Raw genomic sequence first — 23,240 nt, 5'->3', positions numbered from 1 at the left:
AAAATCTGATCCATTTGTCAGTCTTTCCATCTATTGCAAAATGAGTATTCATGGGCAGAGATGACAGAAATATGGACATCCATACAAGAAGTCACTATACTGCTTGTATTAGCCGTAAGATGATACAGGAATGTAGCAATGTCTGGATGTTAAAATGCCAGAGGCCTCCCAGCCTTCCCTCCCACCCCAAAAAATCTTCAATTTAAAAGATGATAAAATGTTTAGGATAGCTTGAGAACATTCTAACTGGACATTTATAATTTTGATCCGTGCTGATACAGCTAATTTCACTAACTCTTCACATTGGGCTTTAAAATATGTTGTATTACTTCTGGGAACACCCACTTAGTAAAGAACTGCTATAGTAAAAATAGGTATACTATCCTGATGCCACATTGATAGGTCAAATTCAAGACCAAAATGCAAATTTAAGGAAATTTTAAGATGATGACCTTATATAGCAAACCTTCCACTCCTAGAAGAAATAATTTGCATTTTGCTTTCAAACAAGCAAATCTTGTGGATTCTGACAGCTGGTACTAATGAGTAAATAGTAATTAATTGCACAAGATTTTGTGGTGCCAGGGGACGGTCAAAGCCAAGTACTACTTATTAAAAGATAGAAGGATACCTGTTGCTCTTGTAAATAGATTTTACTTACTTGTGTAAGTACTGTTTAAACAAAGATGATAACAACATTTTCCAAAGAGGGTTACTCAAATCAACATGCTCAATAAATCCCCATGACATCAGAAGCTGGAAAGGTTTAAATGACTTGCACACCCTGTCCCTTTGAAAATTTAATATGCTGACAATCTAGTGGAAAGTGATTAAAATGACTGGCTATTTCAGACATTTTTAATACTACGGTGTGGTTTTTGTGTGTGTGAAATACTGTATTTGGTTATCTACTTTCATATAAGATATTATGGATTCTAGTACAGTTTAAGAAAAATTTGTTTATCCATATCCAAGATCATTCTTCATTTATCTGTTCTTATGTGGTCACTAGACAACTGGAAAACATGCTGGTTTATTTAGAGATTACAACTGCCCACAGTTCACCAGAATTTTTGCTATCATTGTATGAGAAGTAAAAGATATTGCATGGAAATAGTTGCAGTATATATATACTGCAACTGTGAACAGATTAACAAGCCTTTATTTATACAGGCTGTCACAGAACATTTCCTGCCTAAGTATATTGAATTATCAACAGTACGGAAACAATATTGGAAAGGGGATATATTTTACTTCAGTTATAAGACAATAGGTCAAATTCTGACCTTAGATACACTAAGGGGACCAGTCTGATTTTATTGTGTTTCACTAATATAATTAAAAAAGAGGATTTGATTCAATGGGCCAAATTCAGCCTTGTGCAAGTGGGTGAAACTCAACTGATGTTAATAGAATTGCACCTGCTTGTGTGGGCCAAATTAGATTCACTGGACAAAGCTTTCCTAACTTAGGCATCTAACTTCAGGCACTTGAGTGCTCTAAGGTCAATGGGAGTGGTGGTGCTTACTTTAGGTACCCAAGTTGTGCATGTTTTGGGCAGTGAATCGAAAGTGGCCCCCCAGATAAGCAGGTGCAATTCCCCTGGTAACAACCATTCCACAATGCTATTTCCCCATAAGGGCAATGACTGAATATTTAGTCTCTTTATGTGTGTAAAAGATGGTGTTATGCAAGTGTTATTTGTAAACTACAAGAGATACCTCCAAGTCCATTAAAAAGCATCAAGCTTTCCATGTTGTTATAGAGTGCCTGCTTCACCAACTACCACTCAGCCATGAAGTAACTCCTGAACATGCTAGAGGACATAACCACCCGAGCCCTGCCTAATTTCTGACCACCAAACCAGACAAACACTGTCCTGCTCTAGAACACTGTAGAATGTAGCCAACTGACAGGAACTGAGAACTATGAATTACCCTGGTTACACTTGATTGCTCCCTCCCAGAGAGGGGTTTCCTTTCATGGAGGAGACTCATTTATATGAGCTTGTGTATTGCTCTTGAATATTTACAAGAGAGGTCACAGTTAGGAGTCAGAATGTTCATTTTCTTAGCTGTAGCACAGTCAGAAGAGCCAAGATTGCAGCTGTCTTCTGAGGTACTGGAATTGCTATCACTTTTCTCCATTTCCACAGAAAGTCTACTTGGGCATGCCTTGGAGCCCAGCTCTATATGGTAGGCTGTTTGCTTGCTCTATATCTGTTTGAGTAGAAAGCCCAGAGGGCATTAGAGTCCAACTGCCTTTGTTCTGAGGTTATCTAAACCCAACAAGTGAGGCCTTTCTCAGAATAGGGTCTGTTTGTTTAAGCAAAGGAGCCTCTCATGGTTTGTAATGATGGCTGGATTCCAGGTCCCCAGAATTATATAAGGTTGCCTTGTGGAGGCAAAATGGCCTCAATTGATCACCCAGCCTTTGTTTGTTACAAGGACCCAAACTAGAACTCAAGTGGTATAAGGGAAGCCTTCTCTTATTAGAAGGTCCATTTTCTAGACTTGACCCCTCCAATATTGCTGGAGCCAGAGGCCTCAAAGTTAGGCTGGATATTTTCTTGTGAGCTAAAGAGGTAAGTGGAATGTGGGGTTTATCTGATGTCCCACTCATTATGAAGTAGTTGGATAATTGTAAATATATAAGCACTCCTTAGGGCACTCATGCCCGTGAACTAATAGACAACAGACCGAGTGGTGTTTTATGTGACTAGGCTATGGGGAACCAGGTCCGCATGGATGGCCAGTCTGAAAAAAAAAAAAAAAGGGAAGTTTTTTCATAACAAGAGCTGCAGTCTAGATGCACAGCACATTCCGGGCATAAAGAAAATGATAACTGATGGGTTGTACCAGGGCAAAGGTCCAGGTCCAGAGAGATTTCTTCACCCGTGTCACACAATGTCCAAAGCTGGGCTTGTTCATCAGTTCTGAAACACCCACAATTCTTTAGAGGAAAAATGTGTTCTTGATGCCCTTGACAGGACCCATTGGTTTTCTTACACCACATGCCAAGTAGTGCTGGCAAAATTAATGAAGGATTGGCCAGAGAAGCATCTGAACTTTCCCATTGAACTTCTAGGCCTCCATTTATCAGTGTTACCATTTTAAAAGACAGACTTCCCTCAAATCATCTGGAAGCTGGATAAAATAACATGCCAACACTGGTAGTAGGAGGACACCACTTTTGTGAATGCTTCTCTGATAATAGTGCCTGCTGTCCGGCAATGATTCCTCTCAAACATCTGTGCCCAAGTCCCATGCTTTGCATGGGCAAAGAATGCTTCTGCTTTTTTTCCCCTTTGCTGTTACGTTGACAACAGATTAAACACCCCTGGTTCTAAGTCTGGATAGCCCAGGAATGCCTATGAAACCCCTACGCAGCTGCCTGTACTCAGATTACTCAGGTCAAGAGGGAAAATAAGCTGAGTGGGAGTGCAGTGAAAGCGGGAGGTATTTGCTAAGACACACAGAGTACTCCCCAATCCCTACGTCCTGCCCATGGCTTCAAGGAACTGTGGATGGTCTATTGAGTGTGAAATCCAAGGTTTTGTGGGGTTGCTGGCAAGTTAGAATAGGGGCACAACAAGCTTCTCATTGATGAGTCGATATAAGTGACTGACAGAATTTGGATCTACAAGTTAAGTTTCAACTCTAGTACAATCACTAAGACAATACTGGGGCTATTCAGGGAAGATGTTAGAAGGGTAGTTATATGTGTGTTTATTTCTATATGATCCAAAACTCCTCTGCATAAGTCACAGGGGACAATGGTAGTGTGCAAACTTGCTAGGGATTATTATGCATCAGCATCATTCTGATAACACCAATTAATGTGGATGAACCCCCAATTCATTTTAACAAACATCAAATCTGGGTTTAAAAAAAAAAAAAGAGCCAGATCCTTTTATAATCAATAGGCCCACTTGTAGTTTGCATTCAAGATAAGGCCAGTCAGATCTCATGCTTCTAGGTCTCAAATGACTTCCAGGGATGGAAGGATTCCTACCCCTGTAAAACATTACTCAGCTGAGGCCTGACCCTCTAAGATACTAACTGAACACACCTCCTTAAAAAGCTAAGCACCCTAGCATTTCTCAGGAGTGGCTCAGCAGTTTACAGGAGCCAGCCTTTGTGACACCCATTATAGATTTTTTTTTTTAAACCTTCCTCTGAATCAGGTGTGGGCCACTACACTTGATGGACTAGAAGTCATTTGGACTCCTACAGAAAGTCATTTGGACTTCTGCTCCTAAATCCCTCCAGCACTTTGGAAAGCCTCCCCTGAATAAACCAGACAGACCAAGGAAGAATTATAATCACTGTACAGACTTGAAATCAGGGCACAGAGAGATTTAAGCAACTTGCCTAAGATCATGCAGGAATTCTGTGTCTGAGGTGGGAACAGAACCCAGATTTCCCAAGTCCCAGTCCCAGGCCTTAGCCATTCATAACCATGCCTTAATGATAAGCCTACCTCTCTACAGACTAAATGCACTGGATGATGGAGCCAAATACATCACGACCAGATAGTTTAACAGGAGTTTGTTTCAGTTAAAATAAACTAATTGAATAATCAAGCTGGGAAATGGTTTGGACACTATACATACAGCAGGCACATTCGTCTTAGTTCCTCATGTGCAATGTTCTACAATTAATGGATGTAAAGCTCAGGCCCAATTATGTCTGCTGCCCAGCAGTCAAGCTGCAATATCAAGTTCTATGTATTTTCTATATCTCTCTGTGTGTATAGCATTAGCTTCACTAATTCAGCATCATCATAGGCAGAGCCAAGTCAAACCCTTTATTTGGCTTCAGCCTGACCAGCAGTCCTGTCTGAACAGTCACTGTGACCTCAGTCCAAACAAACGCCACTGCTTAAAGCTGGCAGTATTATCCCCTTAATAATCTGACACCTCCTTAATATGGGAATTAAAAATGTGGAGGCATGATGAGTTTAAATGGCTACACTTTGTGTGGTTCATTCTCTCTGATGCTAATGCTACAATAATTCCGCAAAGGTCCTTGAATGGACGGAGGCTTCTTCCTTAAGAAAGTCAAATGAACAATATTTACTTCAGGGCTGGCTGCATCTGTTAGGAAAGAGAAGGATCAAAGCTAAAACAATTGTAAAACATTTTTATAATTAAAAAAAATCTTAAAATGTAGAGTTCCAAGTTTATTAACCAAATGAGAAGTTTTCTATTAGCTTTCATGTAAGAAATGACAAACAGCACAGATGAGAAGGGTGGTCCAGTGTTAGAGACACTGGACTCAACTCTGGAGATCTAGGATCTATTCCGGACTCTGCTGAAAACGTCTTACATGACCTTGGAAAAGTCACTTTCTCTCTCTCTGACTCAGCTCCTCATTTGTAAAAAATGGGACAATACTTCATCTGTCCGTCTTGTCTGTATAGGTGGAAATGCTCAAATGTGTGCTTAACTTTGAGGACATTGCTATCAGTGCAGCTACTGAATATTTAGCACAAATGTAAGGATTTGCAGGATCACGGCCTTGGATTGTAAGATCTTTGGGGCACGGAATGTTCATACCTGTCTGTACCTAGCACAATTGGCCATTGATCTCAACTGGAGATTCCACACACTATTGTAAAACAATAATTAACAGTAGACCATGATCACCAACAGAAAGACATCTAACATGCCATTAACACCAGATTCCAGAAATACACATAAAATAAATGTCCCAAAAGACAGTTCATTTTTCAATATTTCATTGACCACTTCAGGCCTTTTTCCATCAGGATATATTTACAGAAAGGTAAAATCTTTGAATCCCATAGATAAGTCAATTCAGTCTTCACCTGTACTGGTGGGACAAGTTCATTCCCAGCGCTGCTCCACTGATTCCAGTGCAGTGACCTCAGCGATCACTTTGACCCACTAAGAGCTTTAGAAAATATTGAATAACTACAATCACTTTGGTTTTTCTAGGGAACAGGGAAAGGAAAGGGAAAACAAAAAGCATTACCTATAAAGCAGAGCAACAAAATACACAAAGAGGTGAAGCAGAACTCCAACTATAGCACCATAAGAAGGCAGAAGGGATCCAGGGGAAGTGATGCCCGCAGCTCCAGCGCCAGGTACAGCCCTGGAACTGTCCATCACTCGTAAGGAGGAGAAAGGAGCAATCTAGTTCTAAGTCACACAGCAATATTCTCCAACCTTTGCCAGAAAGGATCATAGTCTTCCTCTTCCCTGGAGCATTCCCTGGGAGTTCTGTTCTTTAAAACCTTGGAGTAGAGAAACTGTGCCACAAAATTCATAGCAATTCCCAGCGTTAGCCAAAGCGGCGAGACCCCAGGCAACTGACTCACTTGCCTTTGGAACGTACCGCCCCTGTCAAGCCTGGGAGGGATGTGTGCTCTGTAGGTGACTTGCTGTAAGCAGCTCTCCAACGCTAGACAGGGCAAAAGAAATGACTTTGAGAATTGGCTGCTTCTATTTAAAGAGATTATTTCCCAGGCCAGCCTGTCCCTGTCAATTTGAGTCAGGGCCTGGATTATACTTAGGTGACATTCAGTTGGCAGAACACGTAAAGCTTTAGATACTTAGCTACAGAGCATGATCTAGGTTTGTTAAATGGCTCGTGAAGTTAGCAACATTGACTTCTGCAGAAAGAAACCACAAGGAAAGGCTGCCACTTTCCTGAGGGAGTCACAATGGTTTATGAATTCACAAGGGGGCATTTTACTGACACCTGGGTTTTATACTACTTAACCCACAAGCCTAGGAAGCAGAGTTTTAGCATGCTGGATCCTTGGAAGTCTGGAATCCAAGCCCTGAATTCAGCAGTGTCAGCAGCAGAGTTGCTGAGTGATGGGCTGCTTTGCTCAGGGTCTTCATAGTAGGAGAAAAGTCTACACAGCTCATTCAGGGAAAGTAGGAAGATGAGCCCTCTGGGGTTAGAGGAAGACGATTGCAGTGACATGTCTCTGAGGTCAATTCTGACCCCTGGTATATAGGTGCGGTAAAGGAGCATTAGTAAAAATCAGTGGCAGAGCTACAGAGCTGCAAGACTTATGTATTATTGGTGGGGAAAGATGTGTCAGGAAGAGGGAATTTCACTTCTTTCCCAAGTGACAGAGCATAAGATTTAGACTGCTTGGGAACCCCTACATTACTGCAAACTTGTCAATTGTACCACCGCAGCCTCAGTCATTTTTTCTCCTTCCTCCACACAACAGGCCTGCAGGCCTTCACCCCCTCATTTGTACTCCCCAAGCTGTGACACAGTTGCTGCACTCTCCCTCAACTCTCCATACTTCCCCCACTTCCAGTTCTCCCACACATCAGCTGTTTCGGGGGGGAGGTGGCCTTGGCTGGGAACCATGAGAGGCCATGCTACACGTGGTCTCACCTCAGCAGAATGCCATGGGTGCAGACACACCATGTTCAGGTCAGTGGCTACAGCCAGAGCCCTCAGCCTTGTACATGTGATCTAAGCCCAGGGCCAGTTTTATTAAGGGGCAAGGAGGGAAAGTGAGTGGACTTTCAAGGAGTCATCAGCTGCTTTACCCAGAGAACATTTGAAGCACGGGGGTGGAGCGTGCGCCTATGGATATAAACCAGTGCTCTTTATTTCAAATGTTCTGAGAAGGATCCTATTATTATTACAAGAATTTTTGAGGCACTCCTAACTAATTGCCAAGTGCACTTCACATGGTTTCAATTAAAGACAAAAACATTTCCCAAGGCATAGGGAGCCCCTGCAGCATTGCTGCTTTCAGAGCAGAGATGGGGAAAACCTGCACTGAATGCTAGGGGGAAGGGAGAGAGAAACAAGGACCATATATTTCAGGTATAACAAACGCGGTGAATTCCCGAGGCTGGCCTGGCACCCCCAAGTTGAAAAACACTGTTGTAGATGCCGAAGACTGCTGTCACCGTTTTAAAGATGCTACAAGCCAAAAAGTAATACTAATTTTCCATTCTATCACCTCTCACAAACCAGCTTCTCAGGAATTTATTTTACTCTTTTAATACATGGGGAAACCGAGGCACAGAGTGACTGACCCAGAGTCACGTAGTGAGTCAGTGGCAGAACTGGGAACAGAACCCCAAAGCCAACGACCACCTATTTTTAGGTTTGTACAGCACCTAGCACAAAGAGATCCACGTTTGGGACCATGAGGCGCTACTACTATTGTTTGTATTATGGTAACAGGGAATCCTTAGAACTATTTTGCCTAGCAGCTGCCAGCCAGTTTACCAAGTTGAGGCTATTCTGGGGAGAAACATTCAAAACTAAACTACCATCCTGCAGACACTCTCCAACTGCTGGGAGAAGACACTTCCACAGTGAGGTTCAAGTCCATGTCAAGTGTCCATATCCCAGACTGAAAGCCTTGCCAATTAAGTTTAGGCTGGAAATGCTGACTGAGCTGTATCTCAGAAGGCGCTGCATTACCATAATTGCTCTAAGTTAACAGCCATTTTCCGAGCTGCTGTTTCCTTAATGAGAGATAAACGGTTAAACATGCCCTATTATTAGATGTCTCTTCCTCTCATTCTTGCCTGTCAAACTTCATTGTCACTGAAAGCTTCTTATGTTCTGCTGGCTTGCGCTGCCCAGACACATGCTGGCCCTGCTTACACACTACACCACACGCACACTCTCACCTGCCTTGCTTTCTCCTCTTTTGAAGCAACCGGATTTTATCACCCTTTGTGGGCACCAATTTTATTTTGAATGTCTACAGTTATTTCCCTGACCTTGACTGCTTTCTATCTCACTTAAATCCTCTTCATAGCTAGGAAGTTAATCTGGTCTTTCCCTCTCCCTAACACCCCACTCCAGGAAATTCTATTTCCTTCCTTTTTGCTACTGCTATTATTGGAAGGAGTTAGATTATCATGGTGTACTTCCCATTGCTGTCCAAAAACCTGAAACATCCAAGCCTGTTTCCAGTACTGAATAGTAACTCTAGGGTTTAATAATGAGGCACACAATTCCCTTTTTTCTTTATGAAAAAAGAAGAACAGGAGGACTTGTGGCACCTTAGAGACTAACAAATTTATTAGAGCATAAGCTTTCGTGGACTACAGCCCACTTCTTCGGATGCATATAGAATGGAACATATATTGAGGAGATATATATACACACACATACAGAGAGCATAAACAGGTGGGAGTTGTCTTACCACCTCTGAGAGGCCAATTAATTAAGAGAAAAAAAAAAAAAAAAAACCTTTTGAAGTGATAATCAAGCTAGCCCAGTACAGACAGTTAGATAACAAGTGTCTGTACTGGGCTAGCTTGATTATCACTTCAAAAGTTTTTTTTTTTTTTTTTTCTCTTAATTAATTGGCCTCTCAGAGGTGGTAAGACAACTCCCACCTGTTTATGCTCTCTGTATGTGTGTGTATATATATCTCCTCAATATATGTTCCATTCTATATGCATCCGAAGAAGTGGGCTGTAGTCCACGAAAGCTTATGCTCTAATAAATTTGTTAGTCTCTAAGGTGCCACAAGTCCTCCTGTTCTTCTTTTTGCGGATACAGACTAACACGGCTGCTACTCTGAAACCTTTTTTTCTTTATGGAGACCAAGGGACCTGTCTGAGGGTATGTCTACACTACGAAATTAGGTCGAATTTATAGAAGCCGGTTTTATAGATATCGGTTTTATACAGTCGATTGTGTGTATCCCCACATAAAATGCTCTAAGTGCATTAAGTCGGCGGACCGCGTCCACAGTACCGAGGCTAGCATCGACTTCCGGAGCGTTGCACTGTGGGTAGCTATCCCACAGTTCCCACAGTCTCCGCCACCCATTGGAATTCTGGGTTGAGATCCCAATGCCTGATCATGCAAAACAGTGTCGCGGGGGGTTCTGGGTACATGTCGTCAGGCCCCTCCCCCTCCATCAGAGCAATGACAGACAATCGATTTGCGCCTTTTTACCTGGGTTACCTGTGCAGACAACATACCATGGCAAGCATGGAGCCCGCTCAGCTCAGCTCACCGTCACCATATGTCATCTGGGTGCCGGCAGACGTGGTACTGCATTGCTACACAACAGCAGCTAATTGCCTTTTGGCAGTAGACGGTGCAGTATGACTGATAGCCGTCATCGTCGTACTTCTCAGTGAGTTCAATCAGAGGCACCCGGGAAAGTTCTTCAGCAGATTCCTCTAAGAAATACTGCACCAAACTTTCCACTCTGGGCATCTGATTCTTGATGATGATGACTATCAATCATAGTACATCATTCTCTGCCAAGCACCCAGAAGATGCCGATGGCTATCAGTCATGCTGCACCGTCTGCTGCCAGCTTAAGATGTAAAAAATAGATGGACCAGATTTGTTCTGTATTCATTTGCTTCCCCCTCCTTCGGCCTGCTAAACCCAGGGTTTTGAGTTCAATCTTTGGGGGGGGGCCATTCTGTGTGACAGTTATTTGTATTTCTCCCTGATGCTTAGCCATCTTTGTTGATTTTAATTCCCTGTACCTGTACGCCATGTCGTCAGTCGCCCCTCCCTCCCTCCGTCAGTTTCGCACCTTTTTTCAGACCAGACGCCATAGCACTGGAATCATGGAACCCGCTCAGATCACCGCAGCAATTACGAGCACTATGAACACCACGTGCATTGTCCTGGAGTATATGCAGAGCCAGGACATGCCAAAGCAAAACCAGGACCAGCCGAGGGGGCGATTGCAGCGCGGCGACGAGAGTGATGAGGAAATTGACATGGACATAGACTCATAGACTTTAAGGTCAGAAGGGACCATTATGATCATCTAGTCTGACCTCCCGCATGATGCAGGCCACAAAGCCGTCCCAACCCCTTTCCCTTGACTCTGCTGTTGAAGTCCCCAAGTCCTGTGGTTTAGAGACTTCAAGTAGCAGAGAATCCTCCAGCTAGTGACCCCCACCCCATGCTGCGGAGGAAGGCGAAAATCCTCCAGAGCCTCTGTCAATCTACCCTTGAGGAAAATTCCTTCCCGACCCCAAATATGGCGATCAGTAGAACCCCGAGCATGTAGGCAAGATTCTCCAGCCAGACCCTCATTGGCCATTGATACTATTTACCAGTGATGGCACGCTGTTGATTTGACTAAAATCACGTTATCCCATTAAACCATTCCCTCCATAAACTTATCTAGCTTAATCTTAAAGCCAGACAGGTCCTTCGCCCCCACCGTTTCCCTCGGAAGGCTGTTCCAATATTTCACCCCTCTGACAGTTAGAAACCTTCGTCTAATTTCAAGCCTAAACTTCCCCACGGCCAGTTTATATCCATTCGTTCTCGTGTCCACATTAGTACTGAGCTGAAATAATTCCTCTCCCTCCCTGGTATTTATTCCTCTGATATATTTAAAGAGAGCAATCATATCCCCCCCTCAGCCTTCTTTTGGTTAGGTTAAACAACCCGAGCTCCTCGAGTCTCCTTTCATACGACAGGTTTTCCATTCCTCTGATCATCCTAGTGGCCCTTCTCTGTACCCGTTCCAGTTTGAGCTCATCTTTTTTAAACATGGGAGACCAGAACTGCACACAGTACCCCAAATGAGGTCTCACCAGTGCCTTGTACAACGGAAGCAGCACCTCCTTATCCCTACTAGATATACCTTGCCTAATGCATCCCAAGACCGCATTGGCTTTTTTCACCGCCACGTCACATTGTCGACTCATAGTCATCCTGCGGTCTACCAGGACTCCGAGGTCTTTCTCCTCCTCCGTTACTTTCAAACGATGCATCCCCAGCTTGTAACTAAAATTCTTGTTAGTCATGTAACAGTGTTTCCTCACACAGTAAGAAAGTGTGTGTAGACACTTTCCCACCTTTTCAAAATTTCCTATGGGAAAATTTCAAAAGGGGATTTTTCCTGCAAATAATTTCATGGGGAAAAAAATCATGGTTTTCCATCAAGCTCTAAAATTAAGGGCTTGCCTACACTGCCCAACAGTTTGGATTACAGGGGTGAGAACTGCAACACACACACACACACACACCAAAGTGCGGCACTGTAACTCCCACATCTGGACATTAACTAAAAAGTTCCTAGTTTGCATTAATCTAGTTCTGTTTGAAGAGGACGAAGTTAATGTGAACTAGGAACCTTTTAGTTTGTGCCCACAGTGTCCACATAGGGCAGTAACAGTGCAGGACGTGGGTGCACACTGCTATTCACATCTCGGTAGTCTGAACTGTGGGAGCAGTGCAGACATAGGCTATGTCTTCACTACCTGCCTGAATCGGCGGGTAGAAATCGATCTCTCGGGGATCGAATTATCACGTCTCGTCGGGATGTGACGATCAATCCCCGAATCGACGCTTGTACTCCACCAGCGCAGGTAGGAGTAAGCGCCGTCTATGGGGGAGCCGCGGCAGTTGATTTGCCGCCGTCCTCACAGCGGAGTAAGTCGGCTCGGATATGTCGAATTCAGCTACGCTATTCGCGTAGCTGAATTTGCGTATCTTAAATCGATTCCCCCCCCCAGTGAAGACGTAGCCTAAGAGACCCCTCCTGTGGGACTTAATTTTAGTAAATCCTGAAGCACCTAAAACCAGGACAGCTAGACACTAGTTAAGGGATTAAAAGATGGCCCAAAACCCAAATTGCAGATGAAGCTATGAACATCTCACTCTAACAGATACAACCAAAACCCAGAGTAACATCACTGCAGAACTCCAATGGTTCCAATCCAGACATCCCTCTGGTTTAGGGAATTTGAATTCAGCTCAGTACAGAGATAGAATGAGCTTCAAACTTTTGATCAAAACTCAGATCCAGCAGGTTGGTGCCATCTTTAATTACAAATTTTATATATAATCTGCAGCGATTAATTAGTGAGAGCAGAAGAAGAGCTTGAAATGGCCTATTCACAATGGAAAATGAAATTAGTTCATGCTCCTATATCAACACTTTGCTACAAATATCCCTAGCCCTGATTCAGCAAAGCATTTAAGCAAATATTTAACTTTAAGCACATGCTTTGCTTAATAGGGATGGTCTGGTTTTAAGCACCTACTTGATGCTTTGCCAAATCAGGGCCTAACTAAACTATAGTATTTGAACTGTGTTAACCATATCACCATAAGCAACAACGACATGGTAGTTTTAACAGTCTTACTCCTCAGTATTTCATTGTCTTTTCAGGCTTCCCCTCCTTCCTCTCCCCCAGGCAAAGCCCTGTAATTGCTAGAGGTACTTTATGCTGGTCTGAATGATCAAGTAAACATAGCAAAGAAACCCTGAGGTTAGCCCCACAGCTGGTCAAGTGGACACTGACAGTTGAAGTCATCATGGTGGGGTCACCACACTAGCTCTCTCACACTGCCCCAAATGCAACTACTGTCAGCTGTGAGGAGGACATCAGTCCGTCCACCGGGAGCCGCAGTGAAACATTTCATATAGGCCACCAAACAGCCTTTTGGTCACTACTGGCCAGTGACAGATTTGAACTAATGACCTAGAAGTGAAAGATTCTGTATCCCATTAGCAATCCCCTCAATGAGCCATCCAATTCCCTATAAATCCCTTTTTCCAATATTAGTCCCAGTAAGCCAGTTGTTTGCAAGCTTTAGTAACTATCATGGTTGACTGAGCGACCCACAAGGTGCCTTGTTCCCTGCTTGGTTGGTTCTGCAGCAAGCAGCATACTTACGCTTCTACAGTACACCATCTATTTTAAGGATGATCCAGCTAACCCTTCACATGTAACCTCACCGTCTGCCTCGTGGATATGAATTACCAGATGTCCCACAATTAGCTCTTGCATAGCACTGGGTAAAGTACATTGTGTTAGGTTCAATCATTTTGAACCAGTTCTGAAACTGGAAAAGAGCACATCCTTCAGGATATGCCATCACTAACCTCTTATCAGCAGAGTGCAAAGGGAAGTCACCTAACTCTTTGAGGAGTGGTCTGTGCATGTTTTAAAGAACAGTAATCTAACTTCCAAGTCAGCTTGCTACAACAATTTTGGATGAGTTCAAGGTTCTAGCCAAACTCTTTAAATAGCCCGAAGAGCCCTTGTAATTGCTGACTAAATTTTTTAAAGGATTTACTAGACTATTAGCCTTAGTAATACCCTGTGGCAGTGAGTTGCCTAGGACACATTGTCCCTTTCAATCTCTTCCTCGTTCATTAACTCCCCACATTGTGTGTAAGAAATGTGGGGCTTGGGATTCACACTTTTCTCAGACTCCTTGAATATCTGGTTGCAACAAGCTGAACAGAGGAAGCACGTGAGCCCTAACTTTCAGCCTCCTTCCGTGAAGCAGTTTAACTCAGAAACCAAATTTACCACTACCACATTTTGCTGATCTTGCATGGACTTTTTGTCCTTTGACTCAGCTTTAAATGCCAAGTATTGCAATTATGATCTCAAAATGCATTTCATAGGAATGCAATTAGTACTGTGATGGTATGGGAAGTAACCACAATTTTGAATCAAAACAATTTGAACAGGGCTGCAGAGTTAGGGCTTTATCCTACAAGAGTTACTGCTTTGTATATTTCACTCTGTACAGAGTCCCAGTGACTTCTCCACACAGTAAGAATTGCAGAGTCCAAGTACATTATACAATTTAAGTGACATACAGGGATCCATTTATTCCCCACTGAAATGCAGCCACCCCCAAGCCAGAATGCTGTTGAAGAACATACAATAACCAACACAGGAAGGAAAAACGATCTTTTACAATTAAAATTATAATGGGAATTTAAATAGACAAGACAATGAACCTGGTGGCCTGGCTAAATTCCAGCCTGAATAACACCCCTATTCAAATACACCTGCTGTCCCCCCCCCCGTGCCTCTCCTGAGTGTGGGCTGGCCCCCCTTTGCTGCCCCCTGCATCTCCCTTCCCTGTCTCTCCCCTGAAGCTCCATGCTGCCTGCCTGCATTAACTGCCACCGCAGGGTCCTAGTGCCCCCTCCACTACTGCCAGGGCAGGCTGCCCTTCCCCCTCAGACCCTTTCATTTTCCGGTGGACCCTCCACCAGTACAGCCAACCCCCTGCCCACAGTCACTGCTCTTGCCCCACGCTGGGCAAGGGACAGCCCCACCCCCCACCCCCAGTGAGGCTACAGTGAGGGGCAGCAGCAGGGGAGGAGGCGCACATGTGATGGCAGCGCCCCCGGCATGGCACCCACCACAGGGGAGGCGAGGGGGATTCCTGGACCTGAGAGGGGCCCTAAGAGCACGTGCAGTGACCGTGGGGGGGGGGGGTGAGTGTGCTGCCAAGGGGGAAAAGGGGTCCCTATCCCAGAGCTCGCTGCTGCCGGCAGGGAGAGGGCTGGGGGGAGTCCTCCTCTCTGGCTCCAGTCCCAGGGCAGCCTGCCTGCACCCCAAACTCATCCCCAGCCCTGCCCCACCCCAGAGCCCACACCCCCAGCCAGAGCCCTCCTTCCCCCTCACCCCAACCCTCTGTCCTAGCCCTGAGCCTCTCCAACACCCCAAACCCCTCATCTCAAGCCCCAGCCAGAGCCCTCATCCCCATGCACCCTAACACTCTGCCTCAGCCCTGAGTCCCCCCCACACCCCGAAACCCTCATCCCCAGCCACACCCCAAATCCACCCCCAGCCTCACCCCACAGCCCTCACCCCAGCACCCCCTCCCTCCGCACCCCCTCTTATCCCCAAACTCCCTCCCAGAACCTGCACCCCTCCCTCCGCACTCCCTCCCATCCCCAAACTCCCTCCTAGAGCCTGCATCCTTCACTCCTCCTGCACTCCAGTCCCTTGCCCCAGCCCAGGGCCTGCACCCCAGACCTCCTCCCCAACCCAAACTCCCTCCCAGGGCCTTGGGCAGGTGGTGGGTGGAGTTGGGGAGGCAGAGTTTGGGCAGGGGCAGGTTCCGGGCACCACCAAAATTTCTACAAACCTGCCACCCCTGCCGGCAAGAGCTGGTGTGCCATACCAGGGTGGATCGGCTTCCTGAGGCAGCAATTTAAAGGGCTGGAGCCCAGAGCCCTTTAAATTGCTGCCAGAGCCCTGGGGTAGCGGCGGCGGGGGTTGGGTGGCGATTTAAAGGGCCCAGGGCTCCTGCTGCCACTAGCGCCCCGGGAGGTCAGACTAGATGATCATAATGGTCCCTTCTGACGTTAAAGTCTATGAGTCTAAATCACCACTGGAGCCCCACTGCTGCTACCCCAGGGCTCCGGGAACAATTTAAAGGGCCCGGGCCCTTTATGTAGACCCCGGAGCCTGCCGGAGCCCTGGGGTAGTGGCGGCAGGGCTCTGGTGGCTATTGAAAGGGTTTGGGGCTCCCACTGCCTCTACCACCCCGGGCCCTTTAAATAGCCACCGGAGACCTGCTGCTGCTACCCCAGGGCTCCAGCAGCAGAGTTCCGGAGATGATTTAGAGGGCCCTGGAGGGTAGCAGCAGCCAGAGCCCCGGGCCCTGCTGCTGGAGCCCCGGGGCTCCGTCGGCAATTTAAAGGGCCCGGGGCTCTGCTGCGGTAGCAGCAGCTAGAGCCACGGGCCCTTTAAATTGCCCCCTTTAAATCGCCCCCGAGCCCCAGGGCTCCCAGACACCTCTGCAGCTGGGAGCTCAGGGGGTGATTTAAAGGGCTTGGGGCTCCCAGCTGCTGCTACCACAGCCCTAGCCCCGGGCCCTTTCAATCCTGATTTAAATCCTGATTTAAAGGGCCTGGGGATTTAAAGGCCCCGCCTCTTCCGGTGGAGGCCACGCCCCTCCTCAGGACTCCGGAGTACTGGCAAATCCTTTAAGTTACTTTCACCCCTGATGGCAACACAGGAAAACAAAATGATCACTTAGAATTATGCTGTGCAGTGATGCAACTGACATTTTACAGAACATCATTATATAAAAACTAATGTTGATACACAAATTGTGTGAGGTGAAGAGCCAACGAGAAACACACAAAATATAGAACAAACACTAACTGATGTCAAATTTCTCTTGATCAGTTTCAAGTTCTGTTCTACCTAATGCTCTGTTCAATCTTACAGACTGCATAACTCAGAGTTTAGTGGTGAGTAAGATCAGAATGTGTCCCCATCTGTTCACATTTGTAAAATAGCAGCTGAGGTATGTGCGCATAGTTTCATCTTATTGTTCATTATCTCCAGGGAGCAACTGAATAACCTCCCCCAAAATGAAGCAGCAGGCTGAAATGAATGGGAACAGAAACAGCTTTCCTACGCTATGTAAGATGGGGAGAGGGAGGAAAACCAATTCAAAGAAAAATGTCTGTCGGTGTAAAACTCTGGAATGGAGTCTGACACTTCTCTACGAGACACTTACTGTGTGGGATACAGACTCAGACCGTGTTCATTTATCATTCAGATACACGTGCAGAAGTTAACTTCCAAAATTCATATTTAGACACCTCTGTAAGTGATCTGATTTTCACAAAGGCTGAGTAGCTTCACATGCCTAGGCCAGTATGCGCTAGTCCAGTGATACTCAGACCTCAGTAGTTCAGGAGCCAAATGTTGATTGCTAATTATCCAAAAGAGCCACAGTAGTGTGAATTAATTGTTTCATTTACAATAGTGCTATATATTCATATTTAAAACAGTATGATAGGGGAAATATTTAATTTTTATATCTTATTCTCACAGCAAAATGACTGACCAAGCAGCATTATTTTATCAACTACAATTGATTAACAGAGTAAAAGCATGCCGATTGGTTAATAATTAAATCACACAGTATTTTAATATCATGTGCTGCAAAGACTACTGGAAACACATTAAAGAGCCATTTGGGGCTTGCGAGCCTCAGTCTGAGTATCACTGCTCCAGACCTTCCTACAATTCAGAGACAAAAATAGGTGTTGTGTGCTCTTTACACGAACAAACAATGTGAAGGAACCACAGGCACAGTGGGGACCAAAGGACTGCGTTTACTCACTGTTTACAGCACACTAAGCTTCGCTATGTTCTCTGGTCAGGTTCTACTAGACTCCAACAGGATAGACTGTCATGGTTACCAGAGGACTCACACACCATTTAAAGGGATAATACCCAACTGCTATATCTACTGTTGTGCACTAAAGCATCTCTCTAACTGCCAAGATGGACATATCTGATGCAAAATGTGGACCAAAAAATATTACTTATGCAGGCAACTGATTGCTGTGGGATTCATTCCTTCAGCGTAAGTAAATTTTTATACTTTCGGTTTCATGTTCATTTCTGATTTAAACCATATTCAACAATGAAAGTGAAACAACTCCCAGTTTGGTGGAAGGAAGGTAACTTTGGGACTAAAATGAGGGTGCCAGAAAGTAGTGCACCAAAGTGACCTGTAGTTTAATGCCACAAATGAGGCTTCTGCTTGCCTTAATGTCAAAAAACATCATTTTAACACTGGCAGTAGAGACAGTAGTGCTAGCACTGCAGATACACAGAAATGTCTAACAAATCATTTAGAACCAACATATTACGATACTAACCAGGGAAACTGATACCTAGATAGAGATGCACAAATAAATTTATATTATGCTACCACACCAGTCTTTAAATGTATTGTTCCCCTTTTACAGACACTAACATCCCTTGCTGACATCAGCATTGTCCCTCAGATGAGTGGTAGCAGATGGCTGGGGCCTTGCAGGTTGGCTTCCCAGTACAGAAGAAATCAGTAACTCAGATAGATTCTATATTTAGTTTGCACTATTTACACATATGTCAGTCCTGGAACAGAGGTGGTCAATCATCATACAGGGCAACCCCATTTTTCAGAAATCACAGCCCAAAACTAATGTCCAGTTACTAGGAATTAACTCTGCCCCAAGAATTTACTCTAATCAGAGCTCAAGCTCTGATGCCACCTCACAGCTCCCTCTCCAAGGACCCTTGCCCCGACACACAAACTTGCAAAACAAAAACTAGCAATAACACAGCTTGTGTTCCAAGATGGCACTTTTGATTGCTTGCTCACTAAGAAAGAACTCAGAAGAAAACTATGTAACAGCACCACTGGGGGACACCTGCCAGAGCGGCATAATAAAGACCAATCAGACCAAAATAGACAAGAAGAATGAGCATCAGGAAAGGAACAAGAGTAAACAGATGATTGAGGTTTTCCCCTTTTGTAATTCACTTACAGAATTATTGTCTCCTAATACTGGAGAGTGATCTGCCATTACGGATTAGGTAAAAAGGAGAGTCATCCTCCCCATCCCACCCTCCCACTCTGATCATGGCCTGAAGGTACTGCACACATGGTCCAAAGAGTACCAAGATATGATCTCGATTCTGTCCATACTTACACCCTTACCTGCAGACACTTATGCACCATGGGTAGTCTCATTGATTTCAATAGAACTACTCACGGCTTCTAAACTTAAGCACCTGCTTAAGTCTTTGCAAAATTAGGGTCTAAAGCCCTCAGACCCGCAATTGCATCCATGCAGGAGGAACCCCATGCAGAGCCCCTGAGATATGCCAGACTACTTCTTGGAGGGGAAGTGGACTCTTCTCACCACTTTCTGGTCTTTTTCCTCTAACAGCTGTGAATGGAAGTGACACATTCCGTAACTCACAAGGCTCAAGAATTACTATCATTTTCTATTAACTGCGCTTCTATTTGTTTCCTCATCTGTGTAATGAGGATAATGATACTGACCTCCTTTGTAAAGCACTTTGAAATCCATAGATCTCAAACTGTTATACAAGAGTTAGCTATTGTTGATTTTTAAAACCCAATACCTCAATTAAAATTTAAAATTCACTTTATGTACAATGTATGTATATTTACAAATGTAGCCAAAGAGCTAAAATCCTAATAAAACCTGAGAGCAGAGACACACATAGGTTATTCTAGAATTGTTCAGAGTGGCTAGCATTCCTTATGGTGTTTAGAATCATAGAATCATAGAATATCTGGGTTGGAAGGGACCTCAGGAGGTCATCTAGTTCAACCCCCTGCTCAAAGCAGAAACAATTCCCAACTAAATCATCCCAGCCAGGGCTTTATCAAGCCTGACCTTAAAAACCTCTAAGGAAGGAGATTCCACCACCTCCCTAGGTAACCCATTCCAGTGCTTCACCACCCTCCTAGTGAAAAAGTTTTTCCTAATATCCAACCTAAACCTCCCCAACTGCAACTTGAGACCATTACTCCTTGTTCTTTCATCAGCTACCACTGAGAACAGTCTAGATCCATCCTCTTTGGAACCCCCTTTCAGGTAGTTGAAAGCAGCTATCAAATCCCCCCTCATTCTTCTCTTCTGTAGACTAAACAATCCCAGTTCCCTCAGCCTCTCCTCATAAGTCATGTGCTCCAGCCCCCTAATCATTTTTGTGGCCCTCCGCTGGACTCTTTCCAATTTTTCCACATCCTTCTTGTAGTGTGAGGCCCAAAACTGGACACAATACTCCAGATGAGGCCTCACCAATGTTGAATAGAGGGGAATGATCACGCCCCTCGATCTGCTGGCAATGCCCCTACTTATACAGCCCAGAATGCCGTTAGCCTTCTTGGCAACAAGGGCACACTGTTGACTCATATCCAGCTTCTCGTCCACTGTAACCCCTAGGCCCTTTTCTGCAGAACTGCTTCCTAGCCATTCAGTCCCTAGTCTGTAGCAGTGCATGGGATTCTTCCGTCCTAAGTGCAGGACTCTGCACTTGTCCTTGTTGAACCTCATCGGGTTTCTTTTGGCTCAATCCTCTAATTTGTCTAGGTCCCTCTGTATCCTGCCCCTACCCTCCAGCGTATCTACCACTCCTCCCAGTTTAGTGTCATCTGCAAACTTGCTGAGAGTGCAGTCCATGCCATCCTCCAGATCATTAATGAAGATATTGAACAAAACCGGCCCCAGGACCGACCCCTCAGGCACTCCACTTGAAACCGGCTGCCAACTAGACATGGAGCCGTTGATCACTACCCGTTGAGCCCGACAATCTAGTCAGCTTTCTATCCACCTTATAGTCCATTCATCCAGCCCATACTTCTTTAACTTGCTGGCAAGAATACTGTGGGAGACCGTATCAAAAGCTTTGCTAAAGTCAAGGAATAACACATCCACTGCTTTCCCCTCATCCACAGACCCAGATATCTCCTCATAGAAGGCAATTAGGTTAGTCAGGCATGACTTGCCCTTGGTGAATCCATGCTGACTGTTCCTGATCACTTTCCTCTCCTCCAAGTGCTTCAGAATTGATTCCTTGAGGACCTGCTGCATGATTTTTCCAGGGACTGAGGTGAGGCTGACTGGCCTGTAGTTCCACGGATCCTCCTTCTTTCCTTTTTTAAAGATGGGCATTACATTAGCCTTTTTCCAGTCTTCTGGGACCTCCCGCGATCGCCATGAGTTTTCAAAGATAATGGCCAATGGCTCTGCAATCACATCCGCCAACTCCTTTAGCACCCTCGGATGCAGTGCATCCGGCCCCATGGACTTGTGCTCGTCCAGTTTTTCTAAATAGTCCCGAACCACTTCTTTCTCCACAGTGGGCTGGTCACCTTCTCCCCATACTGTGCTGCCCAGTGCAGCAGTCTCGGAGCTGACCTTGTTCGTGAAGACAGAGGCAAAAAATTCATTGAGTACATTAGCTTTTTCCACATCCTCTGTTACTAGGTTGCCTCCCTCATTCAGTAAGGGGCCCACACTTTCCCTGACTTTCTTCTTGTTGCTAATATACCTGAAGAAACCCTTCTTGTTACTCTTAACATCTCTTGCTAGCTGCAACTCCAAGTGTGATTTGGCCTTCCTGATTTCCTGCATGCCTGAGCAATATTTTTATACTCCTCCCTGGTCATTTGTCCAATCTTCCACTTCTTGTAAGCTTCTTTTTTGTGTTTAAGGTCAGCAGGGATTTCACTGTTAAACCAAGCTGGTCACCTGCCATATTTACTGTTCTTTCTACACATTGGGATATTTTTTTCCTGCAACCTCAATAAGGATTCTTTAAAATATAGCCAGTTCTCCCGGACTCCTTTGCCCCTCATGTTATTCTCCCAGGGGATCCTGCCCATCAGTTCCCTGAGGGAGTCAAAGTCTGCTTTTCTGAAGTCCAGGGTCCATATTCTGCTGCTCTCTTTTCTTCCTTGTGTCCGGATCCTGAACTCGACCATCTCATGGTCACTGCCTCCCAGGTTCCCATCCACTTTTGCTTCCCCTGCTAATTCTTCCCGGTTTGTGAGCAGCAGGTCTAGAAGAGCTCTGCCCCTGGACCTAGTTGGTTCCTCCAACACTTGCACCAGGAAATTGTCCCCTACACTTTCCAAAAACTTCCTGGATTGTCTGTGCACCGCTGTATTGCTCTCCCAGCAAATATCAGGGTGATTAAAGTCTCCCATGAGAACCAGGGCCTGTGATCTAATAACTTGTGCTAGTTGCCGGAAGAAAGCCTCGTCCACCTCATCCCCCTGGTCTGGTGGTCTATAGCAGACTCCCACCACAACATCACCCTTGTTGCTCACACTTCTAAACTTAATCCAGAGGCTCTCAGGTTTTTCTCCAGTTTCATACCGGAGCTCTGAGCAATCATACTCCTCTCTTACATACAATGCAACTCCCCCACCTTTTCTGCCCTGCCTGTCCTTCCTGAACAGTTTATATCCATCCATGACAGTACTCCAGAGTTATCCCACCAAGTCTCTGTTATTCCAATTCCATCATAGTTCCTTGACTGTGCCAGGACTTCCAGTTCTCCCTGCTTGTTTCCCAGGCTTCTTGCATTTGTGTATAGGCACTTTAGATAACTCGCTGATTGTCCCGCTTTCTCAGTCTGAGACAGGAGTCCTCCCCTCTTGCACTCTCCTGCTCATGGTTCCTCCCAGTATCCCATTTCTCCACTTACCTCAGGGCTTTGGTCTCCTTCCCCCGGTGAACCTAGTTTAAAGCCCTCCTCACTAACCTGAGGCCTTGGCTACACTTGCAGATGTACAGCACTGTGAGTTAAACCTGACTTTGTGCAGCTGAGTAGGGAAAGCGCTGCAGTCTGTCCACACTGACAGCTACCCAGCGCACTGTCGTGGCCACATATGCAGCAATTGCAGTGCTATTGGGAGCGGTGCATTATGGGCAGCTATCCTACAGAGCACCTTTTCCCATTCTGGTGCCGTGGGTTGTGGGAAGGGGGCGTGGGTGCGGGGGATTCTGGGTCCTGTCCCAATGCCCCGTGATGCATCGTTTCGCATCCCAGAAATCCCTTTGTTTCCGTCCACCTTTGGTGCCATCTTTCAACGGTTTCTGTGTGGCGTGATCTGTCTGCGGGAAATGGAGTCTGAACTGCTGAGGCGTATGCTGACGAGTCTCACCAGCACGTCACA

The 23,240-nt window shown here is 45.3% G+C and overlaps 1 protein-coding gene across 4 annotated transcripts in view; it reads right to left on the bottom strand.

Annotated features, from left to right (window-relative positions):
- Positions 1-6,434, bottom strand: part of LOC101939460 (L-threonine ammonia-lyase-like) — a 57,613-nt gene extending 51,179 nt beyond the window's left edge. For 2 of the 4 annotated variants that reach the window (XM_065553389.1, XM_042856158.2), the window contains exon 1: positions 6,000-6,429. The gene's annotated coding sequence lies outside the window, so the exon portion shown is untranslated. Of the gene's footprint in view, positions 1-5,999 lie in introns of all 4 variants that reach the window. The other 2 variants (XM_065553392.1, XM_065553390.1) reach the window with 2 other exon arrangements.
- Between the last annotated feature and the right edge of the window lie 16,806 nt (positions 6,435-23,240).

The sequence above is a fragment of the Chrysemys picta genome, chromosome 7 (genome assembly GCF_011386835.1).
Source record: "Chrysemys picta bellii isolate R12L10 chromosome 7, ASM1138683v2, whole genome shotgun sequence".
NCBI lineage: Eukaryota > Metazoa > Chordata > Testudines > Emydidae > Chrysemys > Chrysemys picta.
The sequence above is the reverse complement of the archived record's forward strand: the minus strand, read 5'-3'. Positions and strand labels throughout refer to the sequence as shown.